General features: G+C 48.3%; 1 protein-coding gene across 1 annotated transcript in view; it reads left to right on the top strand.

The window, feature by feature from the left end:
- ITPKC (inositol-trisphosphate 3-kinase C) overlaps nucleotides 1–25,597 on the top strand; it is a 902,887-nt gene that overhangs the window by 514,418 nt on the left and 362,872 nt on the right. The window lies entirely within an intron of this gene.

The raw sequence follows: 25,597 nt of genomic DNA, 5'->3' as shown, positions 1-25,597 counted from the left end.
GGAGTTACTTTTGACTCAAAAAGCACATGGCGGCAGCTAATGGAGAAAAGGATTAGGGGTTTTATTCAAAATCTTGAAGGTATTTTTAGATTTAGTAAAAAACTAGGTTCACTGCCTGTAAACCTAATGGCTCGCACGTGCGCTGCCACCTTATATAGCGCAGGAGTCTGGGGTTCATGCAGTAGTTTAGGTCTTCAGCGAGCGGAAAACATGTTTTTGAGACGCTTGCGGACCCTGCCACAAAGCACCCCTACAACCATGTCTCACAGTGAACTTGGCTTGACTCCCCTATCCTTTCGAATACAACTAGCACCTCTTTTATTGTTTCACAATATCTGGGTAAAAGAAGAAACGGTTTTGAATCGTACTATTATCACAGATTGTTTGAAACTAGAGTGGGCGAACAAAATCCCTTGGCTCTCCTATATTAAAGCTCCATTGAGGGACCTGGGTTTGTCACATTGGTTTGACAACCCAGTGAATATTGCTAAAATACCTAGGGCCAAGTTAAAGAAGGAATACATGGCGCATTTGTATTTTAAAAGAGACATGCAGGAGATGGGAAAAAGCAGGGTTACTGACCACTCATTTTTGGTGTGTTCAATGGGGACTGAGCCTTACCTTTCTTTTTTACTTCAGTCATGTTAAATTATAGTATCTTCTAAGGTTTAGGTTTGGAACCTCACGCTTACTAGTTTCATATCCACGAAATGTATATACAGTTGCTGGATTGGATGTATGTCCATGTGATTCGCATTCAAAAGCAGAGCACAATGCACTTTGTTTGTTTGCAATCTTTATATTAATCCAAGGCGCACTTTTTTGATACCACTTTTAAAATATTTGAATATAAGAAGATGCCAAGCAGCTTTTAAAGGATGAATGTTTCTCTTTGATGGTTTATAGATATATCTCCACTTCAGTTCGGCTCAGAAATATTGTTGGGAAATTAGTCTGTATTATATCTTACCACTGCACTTTATATTTATTGCTGTTTTTAAAATGCTGACATTTGGCACTAGAATGTGGCTTCTTTCTGTCCTAATATAATCATTGTTGTGTTTAGGGCGTTGATATGAATATCATGAGCTTTCTTCACCTGGACATTTGTAAATTCGTATTTCTCTTCTTTTTTAAAAATTATGGTTTATATTGTTTACTTTTTACTAAATCAGAAAGTCCTTGTCTTTTATAATGTTTTCTTTTATGGCTTGGAATATAGCCGAATTAAGATTTCTGAATTGTGTTGTCGTTTTTCATATTTGTATGAAAGGGGACATGAAATATTTCTTGTGTGCCTTTCTTGCCCTGCACTGGCTGAGAAGTGGTGCTATCTAAAATATGAGTGAACCATACCAGTTAGAAAGGGAGACTGAGTAGTACAGTTATCCTTGCTCCCGGTGTGTTGTACTTACTTGTTTTCTGTCATACTACCTATCCAGTAACCTAATAAAGGAGAATTACGTTTGCAATGCACTGTGCGCCATATCCTGTCTCCTTTTTCTACTCTGAGACCCTCTTCGGGATTCACATATGCTTATCTAAAAAAGAAATACGGCTTTACAAAGAATTGTCAAATCAGCAGTTGGTTCAAACAGGTTTTCCATGTCTACTTTACTGTGAAATGCTGTTGCTCTGGGATGCACACGACAAACAAAGTGCGTCCAAGTTCTCAGGTGTCTACTTATGTTCATGGAGGCGCCCTACGGGTGCATGCGTTTGTAAATCAGGTAGGCAGGCAAGCTTAAATTAGATCTGTGGTGTGCACATGTCCAACTTTTTAAGCTTTTTTCAGTGTATGGATGACTACATACTTTGAAGGCCTGTGTAAACGCCCAGTTCCTGGGCGAGGTTCATTTGGGTTTACATACAATTTCAAAGCGCAAATAATGTAAATGTCCTTAGTTTTGCTTCAAAAACATTTATTTATAATTCCTCCTATGGGAGTGATTTGCATTTCTAACTTTCTATGTGTGGACTGTAGCTTTGATCTTAACACTTATTTTTTTGTCTGAGAACGTTTTGCTCTGTGTGATTGATTGTTCATGCTAGTTTTTAGGTCTCGGCCTGATGTGAGCAGTGCATGCGCTGCTCTGGTCATACGAGGGCTTCTTGGAATCAATGCGATTCCAGAAGTTGTGTCTCAGCTCAACCCCTAATTTGAATTGGCGTGCGTCATTTACCATCATGGGACGACTGCAACGACCCCCTGATCGCCTCCCCGGCGACGCTCAGGCCACGCCCACTTTCGAGGCCACGCCCACTCCGTGACAGTATTTAGAGCGCGCGCATTGGGAAGCTGCCGCCAGAAGTGTCAGAGCTCCGCAGGCAGACGCCGGGAGACTCGTTTTTTTAAAAATTGTTTGAAATTGATTTTTACCTGTGTGAAACTGACAAGTAGCCTGTTGCCTACTCTTCCTCAATCTCTAAAATCCAAACAGCGTCCTTGGGACGACTGCAACGACCCCCTGATCGCCTCCCCGGCGACGCTCAGGCCACGCCCACTTTCGAGGCCACGCCCACTCCGTGACAGTATTTAGAGCGCGCGCATTGGGAAGCTGCCGCCAGAAGTGTCAGAGCTCCGCAGGCAGACGCCGGGAGACTCGTTTTTTAAAAATTGTTTGAAATTGATTTTTACCTGTGTGAAACTGACAAGTAGCCTGTTGCCTACTCTTCCTCAATCTCTAAAATCCAAACAGCGTCCTTGGACGACTGCAACGACCCCCTGATCGCCTCCCCGGCGACGCTCAGGCCACGCCCACTCTCGAGGCCACGCCCACTCCGTGACAGTATTTAGAGCGCGCGCATTGGGAAGCTGCCGCCAGAAGTGTCAGAGCTCCGCAGGCAGACGCCGGGAGACTCGTTTTTTTAAAAATTGTTTGAAATTGATTTTTACCTGTGTGAAACTGACAAGTAGCCTGTTGCCTACTCTTCCTCAATCTCTAAAATCCAAACAGCGTCCTTGGGACGACTGCAACGACCCCCTGATCGCCTCCCCGGCGACGCTCAGGCCACGCCCACTTTCGAGGCCACGCCCCCCCCCGCCTATATCATGTGTTGCCAGCGGAAGCGCAGCGGACGAGCGCAGCGGGAGCGCCGTTTGCGCGCCGAAGGCGCGCCTAAGGCAAGCCCGTCTGCGCCCGTCCGCGGCAGACCGGGGCACGGGGCCAGACCCCCTGGCCCTCACCCCCCAGATAACCGCTACGACAAAGAAGAGCTCCTCAGCCTTCGCAATAAACATCTCAAGGTATGTGAGCACAGTATTGATCTCAGTCGTCCCACCAACCCCTGTGAAAACTGCGGCTTCACCCTTAACAAACACTCCAAAGCAAGTGCGCCCAACGGCAACGTCCAACCAGAGCACAGTAGAATAATCAGTGGCGCTCTACTCAACTGCCGCTCCCTCAAAAAACATAAATTGGAAGTATTCGACCTTTTAACTGACAATAAATGGGACCTACTATGCCTTACTGAAACTTGGCTGGACGAAGACTCAGACCCTGAAGTTAGGGAGGCCCTGCCCCCAGGCTATGCAATTTGCAGGCAGGATAGACCTAAGGGAAGGGGAGGCGGCATTGCCATAATCTACAGAACGAATATGACATGCATCCTCGAACCTATCACTATAACAGATAGCGAAACTGGAGTTTTCTCCATCGATATTGACAAAAATACGGTCATCAAAGGCTTACTGATCTATAGACCTCCGGGAGGTAGCAGAAACTTTACGGAAAGTCTTATCCAGAACGTCACCCCACTGGCTATGAGATATAGGAAGTTCATTGTATTAGGGGATATTAACCTCCACATTGAAGACCTTAACAACTCAGCTGCTCAAGAATTATGCCAAGAGCTGCAGATCCTACAATTAGTCACTACCTCCCACGTCCCGACTCATCGCCATGGGCACCTTCTAGACCCCATTTTTAACAACATGGAGGATTTGAAACAGGATACTCCCATTCCTTTGCCGTGGACATTTCTTAGTTCCTTTTCACTTCCTAGTCATGCCTCATCATATAAAAACTCACCATGGCGCAAATAAACTGCAGAGAAAATGGGCCAGGTTCTCCATGGAGTCCTTCGAACATCACTTCCTACTAAACGGTTCCCCTGCAGACCTAGGAGTGGACGTTGACAGAGCTTGCGCAGCCCTGGACGAACACATCACTAAAACCCTGGATATGACTGCCCCTTGGGCCAATAAGGGCCCGGAGCGACAAACTAAAACTGCACCTTGGTTCAATACAACTCTTAGAGAAACCAAGGCAGCCTGTAAAAGGCTTGAACGCGCTTGGAGAAGGAACTACTCATCAGAGGCAAGAGATGTTTACAGAGCTAACATAAAAGAATATCACCTCCTAATTAGGAAAGCCAAGGCGTCCTTCTATGCGGATCGAATAGATAGTGCTTTATGTTCTCCCAAGGAACTCTTTAGGATTTATAAAGAGATTACAACACCTCCCCCTGTCTTAGAGCAGGCAGATACATCAGCACAATCATGTAACGCCATCGCGGAATTTTTCCATAAAAAGGTACGCGACATTTACAACAGTTTCCCAGATGATGCCAGAACTGGCTCTAACCTTCTTCCTCCTCACGAAGAAGCAGCGTGGGAGGCGACGATCGAAGACTGCCTCACAGTATTCCAGACTCCGTCGGAAGATCTCCTGATAGCCATTGCTAAAGGCATTAAATCAGGCTCCCCGCATGATCCTGCCCCTGCCAAATTTCTGAACAGCGCCATGAGTCATCTGGCACCCTATGTTGGCCATGTTCTATCTACCTCCTTTGACACCGGCAAGGTCCCTCTCCGGTGGAAACAGGCAGTCGTACTGCCTCTGAAGAAAAAACCCAACATCAGTGCGTCCCAGCTTAGTAACTTACGCCCCATTTCGCTTTTACCCTTCTTTTCTAAACTGGCGGAAAAGCTGGTTAACCAACAACTCTCCGCGCACATAGAGTCCAGAGGCCTCCTGCACACCAACCAATCGGGCTTTCGTGCACGCCACTCCACAGAATCAGCCCTCCTTTTTTCAACTGAGGCACTGAGGAGGCACGTAGATGCGGGACATGTGGCAGCACTAGTGCTTCTGGACCTCAGTGCAGCCTTCGACACTGTAGCACATCATACGCTGCTGCAGTGTCTGAAGAAAGGAGGGGTGACAGGCCGGGCCTGGTTATGGCTGGAATCTTTTCTCACCAACCGCAGCTTCTCGGTAGAGCAAGGAGGAGCACGCTCCGACACCTTTGACCTTGGTCAAGGAGTGCCGCAGGGCTCAAGTCTCAGTCCAACCCTTTTTAATCTATATGTCACCCCAGTGGCTTCTACGGCAGAACGATATGGGGTAGAAGTAGTGACATACGCAGACGACACACAGTTGGTGGTCGCTCTGACCCAACCTGCTGAACAAGCTGCCGCTAATTTCTCAGCATGCCTCCAGGACATGGCGGGATGGATGGCGAAGAATTGCCTCCGTCTTAACGGTGACAAGACGGAGGTGCTGATTGTTGGAAAACCTCCCTCAGTCTGGACATCTGCCTGGTGGCCACAGACCCTGGGGCCCTTTCCTACCCCTAGTGATCAGGTCAAGAATCTGGGAATATGGGTGGACTCGAAATTGGACTACGACTACCATACCAGACGGGTAGCCGGTACGTGCTTTTCGATCTTACGGAAACTCCGCAAAACCATCGACCTGCTCCCTGAATCATCTAGGAAGACCCTTGTCCACGCCCTGGTCACATCAAGATTGGACTACGGCAACGCCCTATATCTGGGGGCCAATGCCTCTAGCCGGCGGCGACTGCAGACTATCCAGAACGCTGCCGCCCGCCTGGTCCTCCGGTTGCCCAGAAGAGCCCCCTCAAAAAAATCCCTACAGACTCTTCACTGGCTCCCGATCAATGAAAGAATTGATTTCAAAGTCCTTTGTATCAGTCATAGGATAGTACATGGCAAGAGCCCGGCCTTCCTTCAGAACCTTCTATGCCCCTACACGCCCACTCGTCAACTCCGCTCGCTAGGAGCAGGCCTCCTCGCTGTCCCCAGACACAAGAAAGCCAGAATGGGAGGAAGATCCTTTCGCATTCTGGCAGCACGTAAATGGAACTCTCTCCCCCTGAGCTTAAGAGCGGAAACATCAGAGCTCATCTTCCGTAGAAAGCTCAAAACATTCCTCTTTCCCAATGATTAGCCAGTCTTGTTTGTCTAACGGAGTCGATGGCTCTTCTGACAGCGCGGGGACACACGGAAGTGTAACCATGCGCTCTACAAATTCAGAAATAAATAAATAAATAATAAATAGGTGATGCTAAACTGAGACTTCTAATTGTAAATGAGGCTATTTAGTCCGTCCTGGTTGCCGCCTTATCTCCTTTTGGCCCCGCCCACCGGGATTGGATCGTTTACTGGGGGCGTGTTACTATCTCCTCTAATTACAGGGTGAGGACTTTTTTTGTCATTCTGGCTGCAGCGAGGCGCACGCTGTGTGCTTATTGTTATTCCATCTTTTTTTTTAATGTTTTCATTGCGCCGGTCCCGAGGTCCACTTGTTGTTCCCGTTGCAAAGAGGCTTACTTACTTTGTTGTTGTTTAGTTTTACGGGCATGTATCATGTTTATTAAAGGAGCCGCTCCTCCTGCAAGCTCTTAAACACTACCGCGGCACACAGGGGCTGCCATAGCCGTCCCTGTGTATGCCAGACGCGAGTGTCCCACTCTACACAGTTTAACCAAATATAGGCTTCCCGAGGCTCTGGTTGCCGAATTGCGCTTCAAAGTTTGTCCTGATAACTACTGGTCCCCACGCGGCTTTCTTGACGCCTCAGTGACCTCCTCCCGACCCTGCTGTTTCTCCTGTTGTGGACAGCTTCGGCGGCTATGCCACGTCCATTATTATGATGGATCACAATCGCCCCCTCTTGATACAGCCCACCAGCCCGTGGCTTGCTGTTAGCATCTGCACAGTAAAACTGCCTTGTTTAGCCCTTTCTGTAGCCATATTAGAACAAGCATTGGTAGATGTCCGAAAACCTCTTATGTCATGAACGGACGAGTGGTAATGTGGTGACGGGGAGCAATAATAAAGGCAACACAACTTTATTTGTTTCTACGCTTAACGCCGTGAAATGTTTGCATACTGCCTTGTGAGTGGCCCATAGACGTGTCGATCGAGTGATGTCACATTTATATTTTCTGTGCAGCGTGTGAACATTGACATAGGCAGTGCTCTGCTTGAATGCGCCCTCGCTGTCCTCCCTGACAGCAGTTGTCTGTTCAGTAAGTGCGGAGAACAAGGGGCGGCTCGGGTTTTTGCTGCCCATAGAGAGCCAGGACACCTCGCTGTGCTGCGCTGTAGCAGGGCGGTGCAGGTTTCCTCTCACTGGTAATACCTTGCCATGGATGCTGAGAGGGGCGTCACCGGCGCATATAACTTGGCTTGACAAAGTTTTTAAGGTTTGGAACCAGAAGCACTGACCGCAGGACCATCTGTGAGACCAGCCTGCTCCACTCAGCGCTGGGAAGTCTGAAGGGAGAAGCAATGTAATAAGCCGTCTGCCGGGAAAAGCAATGAAATAAGCACTGTGTGTTAGAAAAATACAACAAGGTGCTAGGGTAAAAAGAATACACTCAGAAATCATAATGAGGGCTTCAGTGGCCACCGGGGTCTTTGTGCTGTCTCTCACAGCCATACCAGCCACCTACCTGTTCAACATTGCGGCTGCAACCAGCAGGTGAGGTGGAGAGCTGCCTTGCGTGGCTATCAGGGTGCGAGGGATACAGGCACGCGCCACAACACAGCTGTGCAGCTTATCTGGGCAGATCTCGGACTCTGGCTTTTGGGGGTTGAATGGTTGTCTAGCTGCCTTTAGGAATGCACCTCCCAGAATCTGCATCATAGAGTATAAAATACACTCAGGGCGAATGACTGTGAGTGAATTTGAAAACTGGAGGGTGATATAGCGACAAGTGGGGTTTATTTATACGTTTATTATATATCGCTAGCTGAGCCGTGGGTATCAGAGCGCTTTACATACAAGAAAGAACAAGCATTAAAAATGCAATAGGTCTCGCCTTTCATTAAGTTAAAGCCATTTGCTTTGCTATACGATACCATTAGCAAAGCAAATGGCTTTAACTTAATCAAAGGCGAGACCTTTTGCATTTTAAATGCTTGTTATTTTCTGGCAGGAACTCTGTAGCCTGGATCTAGCGGTCCCTGCTACAGTTAATATTTCAAATTAATGTAGAAACAATATACAGCTGCCCGAGTTCTTTTGTAAAAAAACGATTTATGTTTTCTTTACATGTTGTACTATGTGAATATAAATGAATGACTATATGCAAGATAAATGCTTGTACGTTCAACACTTAGCAGGTTTTTTCTAGCATACCCGCTGTGAGACTGCTAGACAAGGAGGGTTAATGAATGTGTTGATAGAATTTGTTCTTTTAGATCTGTGAAGCATTTAAAAGTCAGATTGGATCTGGTGCCTCCTTTATTTCACTGAATGACTCATCCAAGATCCATCTGCAAATGACCCTTGGAGTGAAACGCTGAGTGAGGTATTCGGAGTGGTGATGATTTAAAGACATTGCAGAGTAAGGATTGGGAAAACATCCCTAAAAATCATCCCAGTATGGGTATTTTTCTCAATCCCAAAGCAAAGGAAGACATCCCTACGGCTCCACCAAGGTTCATAGCTATGCTTGCTGACTTCTAACTGATATTCCCCAATAGAGCTTCTTTGAATACTCAAACCTATTACCACTTCCTGCACTCCACCTGACCAATTTAGTCCACAACCATAAAATCAATAGCTCACCTCCAAAAAACTACTCTGGCCTCCCTAGTTAACCATGCATTACAACGTACTACCTATCTTTCTTAATTTAAAACTGCTGTTCTTCCCTTTTTAAGGAACCTACTGCAGGCCTCACCTGTCCTTCTAACTAACCCCCAATTCTCTACTACCCTTCTTCTCACAAATAATTTAATTCCACCTCAATGCCAACAATCTTCTTAGCCCCTTCCAATCTAGCTCCTGTGCCCTTCACTCCACTGATACAGCCCTCATATATGCAGATAACTTCATTGTCTTTGCTCACAACAACCTACTCTCATCCAACCTCATACTTCCAAATCCTCTACTATTTGGGACACAGTTGATCATCCTTTCTTACTTGCCAACCATTGGCATTATAGACTCTGCTCTGAGTTGGTTCTCATTCTATCTCTCTTACCAGTCTGTTGGACTTGGCCCTTTTCCCTGAAATTTTTCGCTTTTCGCTCCCCTAATTCAGGATGTCCCCCCATTGTAACGAAGTTGTATAGGCCCTGTAAGGTTGAGATGCCCTGTTTAATGTTAAAACCAATGCTAAGGTGCAGGTGCTCACTTCCCCCAACATGGCTGCCACTGACCCCTGCTACTGCAGCATGGTCCTTTTAGGCGCACTCTAGTTTCCAGGAGCTGGCTGGAACCCCTAAACATTGTTGCAATACCAGCCTGCCTTGCCTGCCCATAGCTAGACTAGGGAAGCTCCTGGAACCTTCTAGAATAGGGGCGGAGTCTACTTTTGCCGTCTTAGAGGGTGGTCACCTGACAGGGGCCTATATAAAGAAAAGGAGGGAAAGTTTTCAGTCAGTTGGGGCATCACTGACCGGCGGGACCCTACGCGGGAGACTTAGGCGGTAGGGCCTAGTCAGAAACCTATACCACTGGGGGTGACAGGGTTTAGGCGCTGCCCACCAAGCTGTGTGAGGAACACTGAACTAGCCCACTGATCTGGCCCGGCGAGAGGGGAACCCAGAGACCACCTACAGTGACCTGCTGAGGAAACCTGTCAGCCTTGAACTCAACCCCCCCCCTTCAAGCAACCAAGAATCTGCTTCCACAAAAAGGGCGCCAGAACCACCAAGCGCCAAGAGGAAACCTAACTGACCAGGACTACTGGGGATCAACCAGGTACTGGGCTGTGCCATCTCTGCCCCCTCTGTTTGCACCTGTGGCCCTTGCGCTGTCCTGCCTTAACTGCCTACCCAGCGCTCCCCTACAGTGCCCCCTTGAACAGCGCTGAGGTCCTGGAAGCTATTGTGCCTTGAAGCGCTGTACCTGAGAAGCGCTATTACTCAGACTGCCTGTCCTGCTAGAACTGCTGTGACTGCCCCCATAGCGCGTGTCACCCAAGCGCTGGGCCCCCAGGAGAAGCACTGATGTCTCCAAGTGCGTCCTGCCTTTCATCGAGCCGATTTGCCCCCCTGAGAAGCGCTGCGAAGCCCTGCTAGCTCTGTGCTTTGAAGCGCTGAGGAGAAGCGCTGGTGGCACCACTCACCCCTGCCGCCCCGCCAGAGCCTCAGGCACCGTTTGCGGCCTCTGCCGGCCCAGAAGCGCCGACCTCATCACCCCCACGGTGGCCCCCGGGTGCCAGGAGAGGGCCGCCGTAAATCTTAGTCAGGCCGCGATCTGAGTAAAAGGAAAAATGCTAGGAAATTTTGGGCCCTAATCAACCAATCAACCTCAAGTTCCTCAAGTTTTGGAACGGCAAACATTCAAGAAGCAGAATGGGCAATATATCTCACGGATCATTTCAATTCACAAGTCCACCAAGGTCCATCAGGACAGGGATTGCCTTTAGAATGGGGTTCCGGTCTTGGGATTAAAGAGCGCACTCCCATCGACCCATTACCACTCTCTGACGAGGCTCATCAGGTGACGGATGACAGGGTTATCACAGCCGTGACAAAGGCCAGACAAGATGGAGCACCAGGTCCTAACGGCCTCCCACAAAACTTGTTCAAATCAGACATAACTTTTTGGTCTGGATTGTTAACTAATCTTTTTAATTATGCATTGAGAACCGCAACAATCCCAGACTCGTGGCGGGGTGCAATTATTCATCCGATTTATAAGTCAGGCTCGCGAGCTGTCCCTAACAACTATAGACTTATAGCCCTGTTAGACATTGAGGCGAAACATTACTCAGGGCTCCTCCTGGAGGACCTGAGGCAATAGGCAAACGATCACAATAGGGTGCTAATGAACTAAACCGGGTTCACTGCCAACTCGGGGACCATGACTAACTTATTAGTGGTGTCATCTAATGTCGACAAAGCCCTTTTAACATCTAGGTTTGCGTTTTGCTGCTTTGTCGACTTTAAAGCCGCTTTTGACAGGGTCCCCAAAGGCCCTATGGGAAAAGCTGAGGAAGTGGGGGGATCCCTGACAAATTGCTGAATGCAATTATCCAACTGCACTCACGCACTTGGGTTCGAGTGAAGCTGGGGTCCGGTACGCACCTCTCGCGAAAAGTCTTCACAACGAGAGGGGTCAAGCAGGGATGCGTGCTGGCCCCCCTCCTATTCAACCTGTTCATTGCCGATTTGTCTAGTACCCTGGACGGCGTAAATAGCCACTCGCCAAAAGTAGGAGGTACGGCCTTGAGCAATCTTTTATATGCCGATGATCTGGCCTTGTTTAGCCTCACCAGGGTGGGTTGCAAAGGCTGCTTGACACACTGCTGCAATACACGATCAAGAACCAACTAGAAGTCAATATGAAGAAGACTCAGGTTGTCCCATTTGGGAAGAAGCGATACACCGGTGGCGGATGGTCCTTTAATAACAACAGCCTCGCCATTGGCCAGTCGTACAAATACCTGGGGGTCCACCTGGACTCCAAAGGCAACCTTATAAATGAGCTCAAAGAGATTGCAGTTAAAGCAACGACGCTTGCGGTGTCATTGACTAAGCTTTCAAGAAACCTTTCAGGTCCCACGCTGTCTCCTCTCTTGGAAGTCTTGAAAGCGAAAATTGGCCCCACCCTGTCGTATGGCATAGGGATCTTTAAGGGAAAACTGAACAGTGCTCTAAATCAGCACACTACTAAAATTTATAAAAAGGTTCTCCACTTGCCATACTCCGCATCCCCTTCACAGATCAGACTAGAGATGGGTTATTGAATTATAAGGTTTCCTGTATTGGGGTATTTCTTAACCTCTGCCACAAATTACGACAATCCAACCCAGGCACACTAGAGTCCCTAGTCTGGCTAGAAATAACTGAGAAAAACCCAGGAGGATCATTTGGTCGACTTTTTAAGGACTATATCCAACAAATTTCAGCAGACGGCCTCTGGGCCCTAAATCCTAGTCAGTCTGCATTTAAGCTTGCTATAAAAAAATGTGTAAGTTCGCTATCACTCATTACCGACAAAACACTGTTTTCAAAACGAAGCCACGTGTGGGCAGTTATTAATTCCTACAATCGGCTGACCCCTGCCACTTACTTTTTCAGTTCTTATTCACTGTACTTAAAACGCAGTTTCATCACTATTAGAATGGGTGACTGGCGATTCTTGCAAAATTTACCCCCCTGGCGTCGCGTGGAGGAGGACACAACTTGCAGAGGGTGTGGCGAAGTAGCAGAAACGCTACTGCATGTGGTCTGCATTTGTCCCGCCTTCGATCTCCAACGCAGGGTTAAGCTGAAGGGGGAGTGGAATCGGCTGGGTGTTCGGACCTGTAGGCAAGCCATTATTGCAGCACTGAGCCCAGATAATGCAGACTTTTAAACAAAAACAGCCTGTCACTGCTTTACCCTTACCTGTTTTAAATTAATCAATGTATTTTAAATAACCCCAAAGTACTGGGCAAACAACGCTAACAATGGTTTAAATAGTAGTTCATGTGCATGGGGCTGTTTTATGTATGGACTCGCAGCTCATAGGAGCAGTTTTAACAATTGATTGCTTGTACCGTTTTAATGCTATGAAGAATGCAAACCTGAAATCCTCTTTTAAAGATATTTGTTTTATATCTAAATAAAGATATTTTCTGAGGAGAAGGCCGCGCTAGGCCCTGAAGCCTGCCTCCACCATCACGTGACGGGGGCGTCTTCCTGGATCCCGCCCCCGTCAAACGCCGCACAACCATTGGTCCTGGCTGGCTCACCCCCATTATCTGCGCCCCCATATGCCGCGAGAGCCAGGTCCTTCCTTGTCAGCATTCCCATTGGTCCCCCACACCGCTGACATCAGGACAGGCCCGGGAACCAGCAGCTTCACCATCGGAGGGCTCCGGAAGAACCTGAGAGCCCCTCCGAGCTGTTACGCCCTCGGGCCGGCCCTACCATCAGCACGGGGCCTGTGCCTCCCTGATGTGCCTGCAGCCGGCCCCTCTCACCCAGAGGCCTGCTGACATCGCCGCAAAGGGGCCGAGGAGGCCGGAAGAGACCAGGTAACCCCCTGGGATGAGGGCGGAAGGCCACAGTAGGCCCCGAGTTCACCCCTCCCCCAGGGAATACTGTTGTTGGGCCCCGTTGGCCCTGTGAAATCATTCCCAAGTACTGGAACTGGGACGGAACCCCAAGAGACACCTTTGGGGCCTAAGTTGGTCCGAGTTAACCCCTGGTTGGGGAAAGTAGTTGGTTACAGGCGACTGTTAGACCCTACTACCAGGAGTGTGGTGATTGCCTTACCTAATGTTACTCCTGAGTAAGGAAATGTTTATACCTGCCGTAAGAGGAGGTTCACACTGATTTAAGGATGTTGCCTAGTTTTTAATGGAAATGTCTACCCTGGCCTGATGTAATGTTCATACTGCTTCTTTATTGAGAAGCGGATTGATGACCTCATGCACCAGATCTGCCCCTTCTAAATGCAATATTGATGGAGGTTTCCACTAGTGAATTTCTTGCAGGGGGTGATACGATATAATTTTGACAAAGAGGTTATTACCGTGTATTTTCTTGCAGCTGCTGACTAGGAGCAAGGCTGATGCCAGGCCTACGCTTATTTACTATATATTATTTATTTATTTATTTATCTATTTATGGCTGTGTAATGAAAAGTATACTCTTTTAAGGAAATGTGAATTGAGTTAATGCTACCTTGATTACCTGATCGCCCCGAATGGTCTATCAGCCATGACCTTAATCCAGATAAAAGTACATTGTTTAAAACAATCTCACTGGTGTGTGTTACCTGTCTCAGTGGGTGTGTGTGCTGTGTGGTCACTTTACAACTAAGCTTCGGGTGCCTACCTGCTCGGGCCAAGCTACCCCCGGGGACCTGGTGACCCTAGTTCCTACATAGTCTTTCGCTGGGGACTGGCAATCTGTCACACCCCCTCTCTATCTACTACTACCACTGTGCTGTACTGTGGTCTCTCTTCTCACTCCGCACTACCACTATTGGCAATATCTTTTATTCATTCAGATTTTCTACCTCCACCATGGGGTAACACACAAATGTGTGTCTCCTTCGGTACCTTTTCACCTCTTCTCCAACCTTGCATGATTTAGACTACCTTTTTTGTTATATATCATTGAATGGGATTATGCTCCTTCATTGTAATTGTAAATCGTATTTATATGGCGCTTTCTACTCCGATGAGGCGTTGAAGCACTTTGCAACAAGTGGCATGCCATTCCGAAAACAGAAATACAAGTTTAATTGTTAGCAGATTAGTAGTACGTGTTTTTTATCCATTGTGCATTAGCTGTGTTAGGTTTGTGCTCTTGATTTTTTGTGTGTTTAGTAGAGTTTAGAGTAGGGAGTAGAACGTTTTGCTCTGTGTCAGTAGTAATGTATTTTTGTAAGTATAAGTCTTGTGTGCTTGTTGGGTAATATGGCTAAAAAGGAGGTAGAAGCTTCAGAAGGATTTTGGGAGGTCATAGTATTCAGAAAGGTTTAGGATGAGTCAGAAAGAGGAGGGATGGGACAAAAGTTGAAGGGAGTATTTCTTTTATAACAACATTGAAATTAACTTATACATACATATGTACACATGACACTTGGTAACATTTTAGTGACTGGAGTAAACTCCTATATATATATTTTTAACCTCATGAACTCTGTTAAAATTGTAATCAATTTTTTAATTATATATTGTCCTGTCGCTTTTATGATTTTAAATGTAATCGAATAAAGCTTCTTTTGACTTGACTTGACTTGATATATCTATAGGTACATAGAAGCAGCAATATGTACATGGTCTGACGGTCAAACTTACCTAGCAGTAGAGTACAACATTTGTTTTTTGCCCAAAATACTGTAACTTATAGATGCATATATACACGTAACACTTCTTAAAGTTTTAGTAGCATACATAAACCGATCTGTGTATGCATCTAAATGTACATAGAAGCACCAGTTCTGACATGCTTTGAAATACACATGTATCTTGAGATGTAATATACATGTTCCCCCCTTATATTAATGTATGTGCTTATAATAGTAAGCCTAGATCAATGTACAATGGCAAACAAATAATGACAACCTCATCTCCATGCTGTGTAATTGCGGTACCCTATTGTGTTATGAGTACAGTCATCATGTGGGGTAGAGAAAGCTCTTGACCAATCTTCTGAAGGTGAGATAGTTGTCATTGGATCTTATGTTTGTGGAAAACCAGTTCCATAGTTTGGCTGCTAGACCAGAGAAATATTTTTCACTAATTTTTTTTTGCTTGAATGTAGGAATTGTGAGGCATGGAGCCATTATCGTGTGTAAGTTCCTTTGTTGTGTGTATTTGTTGATTTTATTTCTGATGAAGAGTGGTCATCTTGCCATGTATTGCTTAGTGTGTGATACAAAGCAGCTTAAAAGTGGATCTTCTGGCAACTGGTAACCAGTGTAGGGCCCTGAAGCCAGGTGGCATATGTGCTTGTGGCTTTACATGTAGTAGGAGTCTAGCAGCAGTGTTCTGAAATCTCAGTAATCTTTTAGTTGACAAAAGTGAGCCGTGATACAGACTAACAGAGTAATGCAGTTTTGGTAGGACAAAAGAGATGGTAGCTTGAATCTTGTGGGAGAATCCTAGAAGCAGGAGGTTGTGTCACAGTATCCACTTGGACATGACAGCTTGGCGTCCAAGGGAATTCTGAGGTTTCTTTAGATATTTTTGGTGGTGATCCTGGATCGTCAGGTGCAGAAAGTATGTTCTCCAGTAGCCACAGGTGAGTATTTTAGTTTTGGCTGCATTTGGTTTGAGGTAGCTCCATGTCATCAATCTTCACTTGCCTTTGAGTCAACGGCTCAAAGGCAACTGAAGATTTTTGATATTCTAATGTACTGTTTGCTTTCCAATTTTAGAAGCATCTGTGTATTAATATCAGGAGAAGTCAAAACCAAAGATCAGATCTGGAAATGATTTCATGTAGATGTTGAAAAGCATGGGTGAGATGATTGAGCCTTGAGAGACTCCTTTACTAATGCTGCATGGTTTAGAAGGAAATGGTGGAGTTTGCATAATATTAGTTATTTGTGTAGGTGTGATATGATCCAGCTGAGAGCTGTGCCCTTATTTCCGGCTCCCTTTGGTCTTTGGATTAGTGTGTTGTGATCCACTTTGTCAAAGGTAGCTGAAAAGTCCAAGAGAAGAAGGGCTGCAATCATGTTCTGGTCTACAGTGTTGTTACTGTCATCTCAGATAGAGATCAGGGCCGATTCAATGCCACTTCCTGGACGAAATCCAATTTGGAAGTCGGAAAGTATGAAATTGTCTCGAGTAAATTGTGACAGCTGAGTGAAAGGTGCTCTTTCAATAAGTTTGCCCAGTAATTATCCTTTTTCTATGGGTCTTTAGTTGCTGATTAGCCAGGTTAGGTTTTTCTTTTTAGTAACTAGTTTACGTATGCCTTTTTTAAGCCTTCTGGGGAAAATCCTGTTTGGGATTGTCACTGAGGTTGATAGTAGAATATTTTTGAAGATTTTATTTGGACATGGGTCAGAGGGACAGCCAGCTGGCTTTCACGCTTTGGCAAGCTCAAGAAGGTCAGTCAGTGATAGTTCTTTGAAGGAGCCTAGAGGCTGTGTTGGCCATTCCCTGAAGGGTTTTTGTCAGAAATGGTTTGGGGATTTTGTTTATTTGTTGATCAATTAAGACCCCAACATGTTTGTTTAGTTGTGTAATGATTTGCCAGTTTTCATCAAAATTCTTGAGAAATGGGATTGGTAGCTTCTTTGCATTTTGGCTTACGGAATTCTCTGTGTATTTTATAACATTCTTTATTGGGACACGTTGCATTGTGGACTTGGTTGAAATAATATAGTTAATCTGCCTATTTAGGTCCTATGACGAGGTCAAGCAAAAGCTCAGGGCGCTGGGGCTGCGCTATGTTCTCCTTTTCCCGGCCTGCCTCAAGGACAAGTCCTTTTTCTTCGACACCCCTCAAGCAGCCTGGACCTGGCTCACAGAGGAACGTCCCCTTCTGCCTGGGCGGGTGCCATCCCCTATCCGAGGGCCCACTCTCCGGCCTACCCATGAGATGCCTAAGCCGCGGTGATGCCGCACTGGACCCCGCAGGCGGGCCGCCAGCGACAGGAGACCTCTCATTCACCGGAGGGGAGACCCCGGCGGCCTCCTCCGCCCCCGGATCAGGAGGTCCCCCCCACTGCTGCGTCACCATCCTTGGTCACCATTGACCGGTCCTCGGAGTCGAGTGCGAGCCTGCGTAAGATAAGGTCGGACTCGGACTTGTCTGGCAGCCCTGTGGTCCGGGACACCTCACACGATGCAGAGGCCTGAGCCGGGGCCACGGGATGTCTGACTGGGAATGACTGAACCCGAACAGCCGGGCCGCCCCCTGACCGGCCTATTGAGCCTTGTTCAGTGCCCTGAGTGCTGGATGCCTGGAGGGGCTCCCCTTTGGAATAGGAGTCCGAACTGCTCATGTCTTCCTTCCTTTCTGCGCTCTAGTTCTGTCTTCCTCTTCCTCCTGCTATTATATCCTTTCTGTCCCTTGTGAGACTGCTGCAACTTTCCTGAAACGTATTTCCCTTGAAGCTGTACTGTCTATAGCTGCTGGCATTTATCCGACAATATGGAGGGGGGTCCTCCTTAGTTGACTCTAGATTGGTGCTACTGCTCCCAATTAACCGTTTAAGTTTAGTTTCATTCCCCTAGCGGGGGGTTTCTTCTTTGGGTGTTTGAACTTTAGGGCGACAGATGCTTCCTGTTTTGAAGTGTAGGGTGGGGGGAGTTGGGGGGTACCTGGGAGGGGGGAGTCCGTTGGCTCCCATTGGTTTGTTGTTTTTAGCCGCCTAAGGGCCGCTTTTTAGTTTAGCTCTGTTCCGCAGCTCCTCCGCCTCCGTTGTTGCTGCCTGCGGGCTGCTGGTTGCAGCTCCTCTTCTTGATGAAATATGGTGGGTATATCCTCTCCTGACACACACACCTCCTGCTCCTTGATGCTTTTGTTATTCTGGGTTTCAGCGGGTTGCCACGGGAGATGGCCGCAGGCAGTCGCCCCCTTTCCCTTGTTTCCCACCTGGACCCTTGGTGCCTATGTCCCACTGGCCCACTTTGACTACCTTCCTTTGCCTTGGCACGACGCTGCAGGTCCCCCCCTCAGGGGTGCGTCTCCCGTTGATCCCATGCTTTCCCATGTCCCCTCCTCCCCCAATGGCGTACACTCTGGTTAGACCCCTCTACGTTCTCTCTTGGAACGTCAACGGTCTTCTTGACCGCATTAAGCGCTCTGCCATTCTTCGAGCAGCACATCGCCACTCGGCGTACGTCTTCCTTCTCCAAGAGACCCACCTTCTAGGCACACAATGCAACTTCCTGGCCCGATACGGGTTTGCGATGGTCTGGCATTCGGGGTTTAAGCCCGGATCCCAAGGGGTGGCGGTTTTGCTCCGGAGAGGTCTCCCCTACACCCTGGTTAAGACATACACTGACCCACAGGGGCGATATGTGGCGATGTCGGGCATGGTGGAGGGTTGCCCCCTGAATATCCTGAATCTCTACATCCTGCACGCCCTCCTGTCCCCGACGCTCCGGTGCCTTACACAGATCCTTTCCTGATTCCAACACGGCCTCACGGTAGTTGACGGCGACTTCAACGCCGTAATGCAGCCTCGGAGAGAGACGACCGGTACCCCTTCTGCGACCCGAATCTCCTCCGCAGCTGCCCTGTCGAGCTGGGCTTCGGCTCTGCGGCTCTGTGATATTTGGCGAGTCTGGAACCCCCGCAAGGCACAGTACACTCATACATCGGTTTTCCATCATACCCATTCCCGCATTGACCTCCTCCTGCTCCCGGCACTCCCATCTGGTCTCAGGAGCGAGTATCTTGCCTAGGGGATTGTCTGATCACTCCCCCGTCTCCCTCCGAATTGGCTCCGCCCCGACAGGACCGCGAGCGGTATGGCGTCTCAACGCGTGGTTCCTGCAATACCAGGCGCTAGTGGACGCGCTAGGGCAGGAGCTAACCCACTATTTTTCTGCCAACGAGGGTTCGGTTCCCTCGCAAGGGACCCTATAGGAGGCCGGCAAGGTGGTGATTCCCGGGGTGGCGAGGGGGCTTGTCCACGCCAAACGAGTGGACCGGTTGGCCAGGCTCGCGGAGTTGGAGTCCCAAGCCGCCCGGCTGGAGGCTGAGCAAGTCGCCGTTGGTCGAGATGACCCCAATTGGCGATGATCCGAGAAGAGCTCCGGCAGATCTCACTGGACTCGGCTCAACAGCTGTGACGGTCGTCAGTGGCGCGGATATACAGCTGGGGTGATAAAAATGGTAAACTCCTCCATAACCTGGTTTCCTACCCCAAGTTCCACCGCATTATTCTGGAGGTCCGCGCACCGGATGGCACCCTCCAGGTGACCTCTGAGGCCATAGCCGGAACCTTTGCGGACTTTTACGCTCACCTCTATGCGGCCCGACCGGCTGACGCGCCTCTGACCAACCTCCTATGCAGTGCCGGTACTCGACTCTCCGCTCTTGCCCCATCAACTGCGGAGGCTCCGGAGAAGCCATTCACCTTGGACGAAGTCCTGGAGGCCATCCCCCTTCTGAACCCTGGCAAGACACCTGGTCCGGCCAGGTTCCCACAGGAGTACTACGCGGTATTCCGAAATATTCTGGCTCCCCAACTACTGGGCCTCTTTCATCACGTGGTGGAAAATGGCTCCATTCCCCCCGAATCGGACCTGGCCACGATCGTGGTCATGCCCGAGATTAAGCTCTTCGCAACGATACTAGCCCAGAGGCTTAAACCCCTTCTACAGGACCTGGTCCTCCCGGACCAATGTGGGTTCATGCCGGCCAGAGGTACCCGTCATTGCATCCGCCGCCTCCAGTTGGCCTTGGCCCACCGTTCCCGCTTGTCCCGATATTTGGCCCTCCTCTTTCTCGACTTTGAGAAAGTCTTTGATACGGTGGGCTGGGCGTATCTACAATATGTGCTGGAGGCGATGGGCTTTGGCCCACTGTTCCGCCGATACATTGGGATTCTTCACGCGAATCCCAAGGCCCGGTATGCAGAGGCACACGCCAGGGGTGTCCCCTCTCCCCACTTTTGTTCGCGTTAGCGATGGAGCCCCTGGCGATGCTCATCCGGCAGGACCCCCTTGGAATGAGAGCCACGTTGACAAAATAGCCCTCTACGCCGATGACTTGTTCCTGTACTTGGCGGACCCGACGACCTCGGGCCCCAAATGTCTGCTGATCCTTGCCGAATTTGAGAGTCTCCGACCTTCGGCTTAATGCGGCCAAATCCACCCTGGTTCCGCTGCATCCCTCTCGGTAATGTTTTGACTGGCAGTCGTCCGTCCCCCTTAGACGCCACTCGGTTAAATACCTGGGGATATAGGTAACCCTCCTGACGGAATTGGAATGGGCACTGAACATCACGCCCCTGGTAGCCCGAATGCGATCAGACCTTAAAAATGGCAAACCCTCCCCCTTAATCCTTTGAGACGATGCGCACTGTTCAAAATGATGGTCCTCCGCCGCTTCCTCTACACCTTACAAAACATTTCCCTTCCCCTCTCTCGCACCTGGTTCCGCGAGCTTGACGGAACCTTATCCAGATTCCTTTGGGGTGGCGGAACCACGGATCTCCCTAGCACACAGCCGCATCCCCTCTTTTGATGGGGGCCTAGGGGTGACTCACTTCTACATCGACTATCTTGCCCCTAAACTAATTGTCGTCCATGATTGGTACACGGGCGGCTGGTCGGATCCAGCGTACCGAGTGGAACTGGAGGAGACGGACTTCTCACAGATCCAGGCGTTCCTCTATGGATGCCCGGTGCCACAAACCATGGCGCCAATTACAAGAGCGGTCCTTGTGGCCTGGCGCGCCGCGCTGCCCCACACAGGATGGGACCGCAAACTTACTCGTCAGACACCACTGTGGCATGGCAACTGGCTCCGGGAGGTATCGTCCTTGAGCGGATTCCGTCATTGGGACCTTATCGGTGTGTCGGTCCTTGGAGATGTCTGGGTGGAGGACCACATCCGTGCCTTTGCTGACTTGCAACAGCGCCACGCCCTTCCCCACGCCCAGCATTTTTGATACCTGCAGCTGCGCCACACCATTCATGCACACCTCCCCTCACCAAACACCCTCCCAGAGTTCAGCCTGCTAGAAGCTCAAGTGATGATGGGGAATCTGGGTAGGGGAGGAGTATCCCGAATCTACCGCTCCCTCGGAAACAACAGCCCCTTGTCCCTAGTCCGGCTGCGCAACCGTTGGGAGGGATGGGTGGGACCCCTAGAAGAGGCCGCTTGGAGGGACACCTTAATGGCCCTGCGTACCCTGACCACATCATCCAAGCTGCGCCTGGTGCACATATACTATTTACATACGACTTACCTCACCCCAGAGAGGCTTTTCCGAGCCCGATTGCGACCCTCCCCATACTGCCCGAGATGTGGCCAATCCCCGGCCGATTTCTACCACATGGTGTGGCTATGCCCGGTGCTGGAGAGGTTTTGGAAAGGAGTGGAGCAGGAGCTTTCACAGGCCCTGGGTTGGGAGGTTCCTCATGACCCGCTGCGAATGCTGTTGGGGATCTTCGATGGTCTGGATGGCTCTAGGTTGGATAAACGCCTACTAGGAACGGCGGTGGCCGTGGCCATGAGGGACATAGTTCAACACTGGTCACGCACTGTGGCACCCACGGTGGGGGGATGGAGGAGGGGGGTGGACTGGTGTGGCGCCCAAGAAGAAGTTCTATTTGAATCCCGGTGTTCTCCTGAACTGTTTCTTAAAATATGGGGGAAGTGGTTTAACATGATCCCGCTGTGAACCCAGGTACACAAACTGTTTTTAAGAGTTGATATTATTGCCACACAAGCTGTAATGTTGGACTGGAGTGGATTGACCCTACCCATATGCACTGCTGATTTTGACCCATTGTACATGTTGATTTGTGAACTGCTGCCAATGAATTTTCTTTGCTGTTTTAAAATACTGAATAAAGTTGATTATCAAAAAAATCTGCCTATTTGATTGTTGACTTGAATATTATGTTGTTTCTGCGTGGGTTTATCTTGTTATGGGGTTGTTTGTTTTGAGATAATTGCATTGAAGCTTCACAATATGTTTTCTAACATGTTTTAATCCTGCATTCATCCAAGGGGGTTGAGTTATTTTGTTACGTGTAGATGTTATCAGTGTAAATAAGAGATCAAAAGCTTTCTGGAGCCATTTTTAGAGTGTTTGTACATAATTGATTGTAACCAGATCTGTGTTGTAGGTAAGCAGGTTTCTAGTTCCTCCAAATTCAACTTGTTCCAAGGTTGATATGTAGTTAAGGGAAAGATGATTTTAGTTGGGATATCTCATGTGTGTCCAGCAAAATGTGTAGGGGATTAGAAATGACCTGTTGTGTGGGTGTCCAGACCATAGAGGATGGTGCAGAACTCTTCTAAAACAGAGTTCATATACTTTCCCTTCTCCAGAACATCTTCCACTTCTAGCTCCATCTATGATCCACTGGGTAACTAACTTTTGCCATGTTGGCCAGAATTTGTGGAGTACTCTTCAACTCCTTTATTGAGATTAAACTTCTCATTGCCATCATAGCCACTTCAGTAAGATATCCTAAATGCTTGAATGTATATGTTTCCCACAAATAAACTACACTTCGGCTTGCAATCAAGTAAATTGATAGGGAAGGAACATGGCGGCAGGCTGACGTCTGCCGTGAGAGCTCCGGACCGGGAGGTGGTTTTCCTACTATGAGGCAGAATCGCAGGCTCCGAAACGGTGAGAAAACATATGTAGGCTCACCTTTTACAGCGACCCTGCTCTGATTTGTTTTTCATATTATTTCCTTATGTTCTTCTGCGGCGAGAAATCAACCGCTCCTTAGCCGCGTCCTGGCTGTCCCTGCATTCAACGAGCACTAGGACCCTGCGGACAAGGCAAGCTATGCGAGCGCCCGGGCTATGGGCTGGTGGGGACGTTCTTCCTGTTGTGCGGCGGACCGGGAGGCTGGAGAGGCGGCTGGAGAGGCAGACGTCGACTTCGTTGAGTTACGAATGAGGCGTACCGGTGAATTAGCGAGGCACATAGGAGGAGGAGACCGTCGAGTATCTGGCGGCGTTCGAGGCAGCTGTTGGCAAGAGTCAGCCTCAGCTCGCCTTTAAACGGCAACCATTCATACTCGTATTCAGTGAGGTCAGTCAAGGGGACACGGGGAACATTTGGGAGTTGGATTGCCAATTTGCAGCAGGGGCAGTAGGTTTTGGGTTGTTTGGAAGGAGGTCATCAAGGGCTGGTATAGGCTGTGTGGAATTTGTGAAGTGTACCCCTGCTATCTCGAACCTGACGCAGTGTAAGGGCATGGACCCAGGTACAACCCCTGACACAGTGCATTTGTACCCCTCCATATAACAGAGACCGACAGCATCCTTGACTGGTCCCTCTAAGTGTAGCCCGGTAGGGGAGGAGAGCAATTTCAAGAGAAAGGACAAGGGGCTTCCACACATGCCCCCCGCTCCCCAGGCCAGGAATAGATTCCAGCTAAGGTCTAGATTAGAACTCCAGAAGACTGGGACTGGGACTGAAACTGGGTGTCTGAGTACCTTGAGGGTAGAAGCTACACCATTAACCCCCAAAGAGAAGAGGAGAGAAAGAAGGGGGAATATTGCAAGATCTGGTGAGGTCAAGAAGCGAAAGCTTCCGAATGTGTGCTCGTCTCTGCCAAAGCCTACACCCTCTCTAAATTCCTATTTTAGAATTATGGAGAAGGTGGTTGACCCCAAGGTGGGGGGGGTCTACTACCCTGACCCCTGTACAAACATCTAGTATGGGTAATGGAATTGTGACTAGTATCCCTAATACTCTTAGCATCAGTACTCCTAGCCTCCAGTCAGCTGATGGTCCGAACGTGATAGATTTGCTTAGCGCTCAAAGTTCACCTATCGACAGCTCACCCAGTGTGCTCAGTATGTCCCCCCCAGTGCCTCTTAAAAATAAATACACCGTTCTGGCAAAAATAGAGGACAGAGAGGGGTCGGAGGAGCAGGCTGAACAAACAGAATTGGAAGGAACAGAAGGAGCGCTTCCAAGTCAGAACTCCCCACAGGCTGATCAAGTCGATTCTTTAATTCCTTCAACTAAACCAGCAGTCGAAATTGGGAGCGATAAAGCCACAACAACCCCACCAGTAACTGCAGAAGGGAGCATATCACAGGTAGAGACTCTTCTTCTTAGCCTCAGGGAAGACCTTATGTCGAAATTGGATAAAAAATTTGACACATCCGAAGCTAATCAAAGAAGCATTCATGAGCAGTGAGCCAATCTGGAAGCGAAGTTAGACGATGTCTGTAAACGCACGGATGTTTTGGAGGAGGAAGTTAGCCTGCTTACTGGGGCCTCAAAAAGGCATGATAGAGACATTGAAACCCTTAGGGTGCAGAACAAAGCCCTGCAGATGGACGTCGAAAGACTAGAAATCCATTCAAGGAGAAACAATTTAAAATTCTTAAAGATTCCTGAGGGAGCAGAAAATGGTGACGTCAAAGGTCTTATTTGTAAACTCCTAAGAGAGGGAGTTCTCAAAGACAGCCCAGATATTAATCTAGAGGCCGAGATCCAAAGAGCACACAGAGACCCCTTCAGGCAGCACGCAGGGAGGTCAGGCCCAAGAAAGATTCTGGTAAACTTTCTTACTTTCACCGTGAAAGAATTGATTTTAAGCAGGGCACTGCAAGATAAAACTCTACAAATTGGCTCTGCTCACTATCTTATACGCTTGAATGTGGGGAAAGTAACTGCGCAGAGACAGTGGGAGCTGGGGATCCGGATGCCAGACTTAAAGAGCATGGGCGCACAGGTGCAAATGAAGTTCCCAGCCTTTTTGAGAGTGGTGTGGAGAAACAAAACATATAATTTTACTTCACCTCAAGAAGTTGATGATTTTCTCACCCTAATGCGCGAAAGTGCACTTTAATAAAATATAAATATATCTGAATTTAAATCATTAGGAAGTTGGTTAACCATCAATACAGCGTAAGACCATTGAGGTATAAATTTCAAAACTGTATAGGATTTCTGAGAAAATTCACAACAAAATGTTGGGTCAGAATAAAGAAAAAAGACAGAAAAAAAACTCGAATATATATCTTTTGGCTAATAACGGAATAATTTGAAATTAAATTACATACTGTTGGATGCTATGAGAGGGAGAAAGAGTGACATAAGTAGGTAAAAAAAAAAAGAGGGAAATGGGAAAGCGCACTTAGGTATACTGGAACACATGAACATACATGAACATTATTCAATGGTTTAAGGGTTTATAAGTAGGATTTAAAGATAGCGTTTAGGCGCCTGTATGTAGTTTAGCACACTACAGAGGGACC

The sequence above is a fragment of the Lissotriton vulgaris genome, chromosome 9 (assembly GCF_964263255.1).
Source record: "Lissotriton vulgaris chromosome 9, aLisVul1.2, whole genome shotgun sequence".
Lineage (NCBI taxonomy): Eukaryota > Metazoa > Chordata > Amphibia > Caudata > Salamandridae > Lissotriton > Lissotriton vulgaris.
The sequence above is the reverse complement of the archived record's forward strand: the minus strand, read 5'-3'. Positions and strand labels throughout refer to the sequence as shown.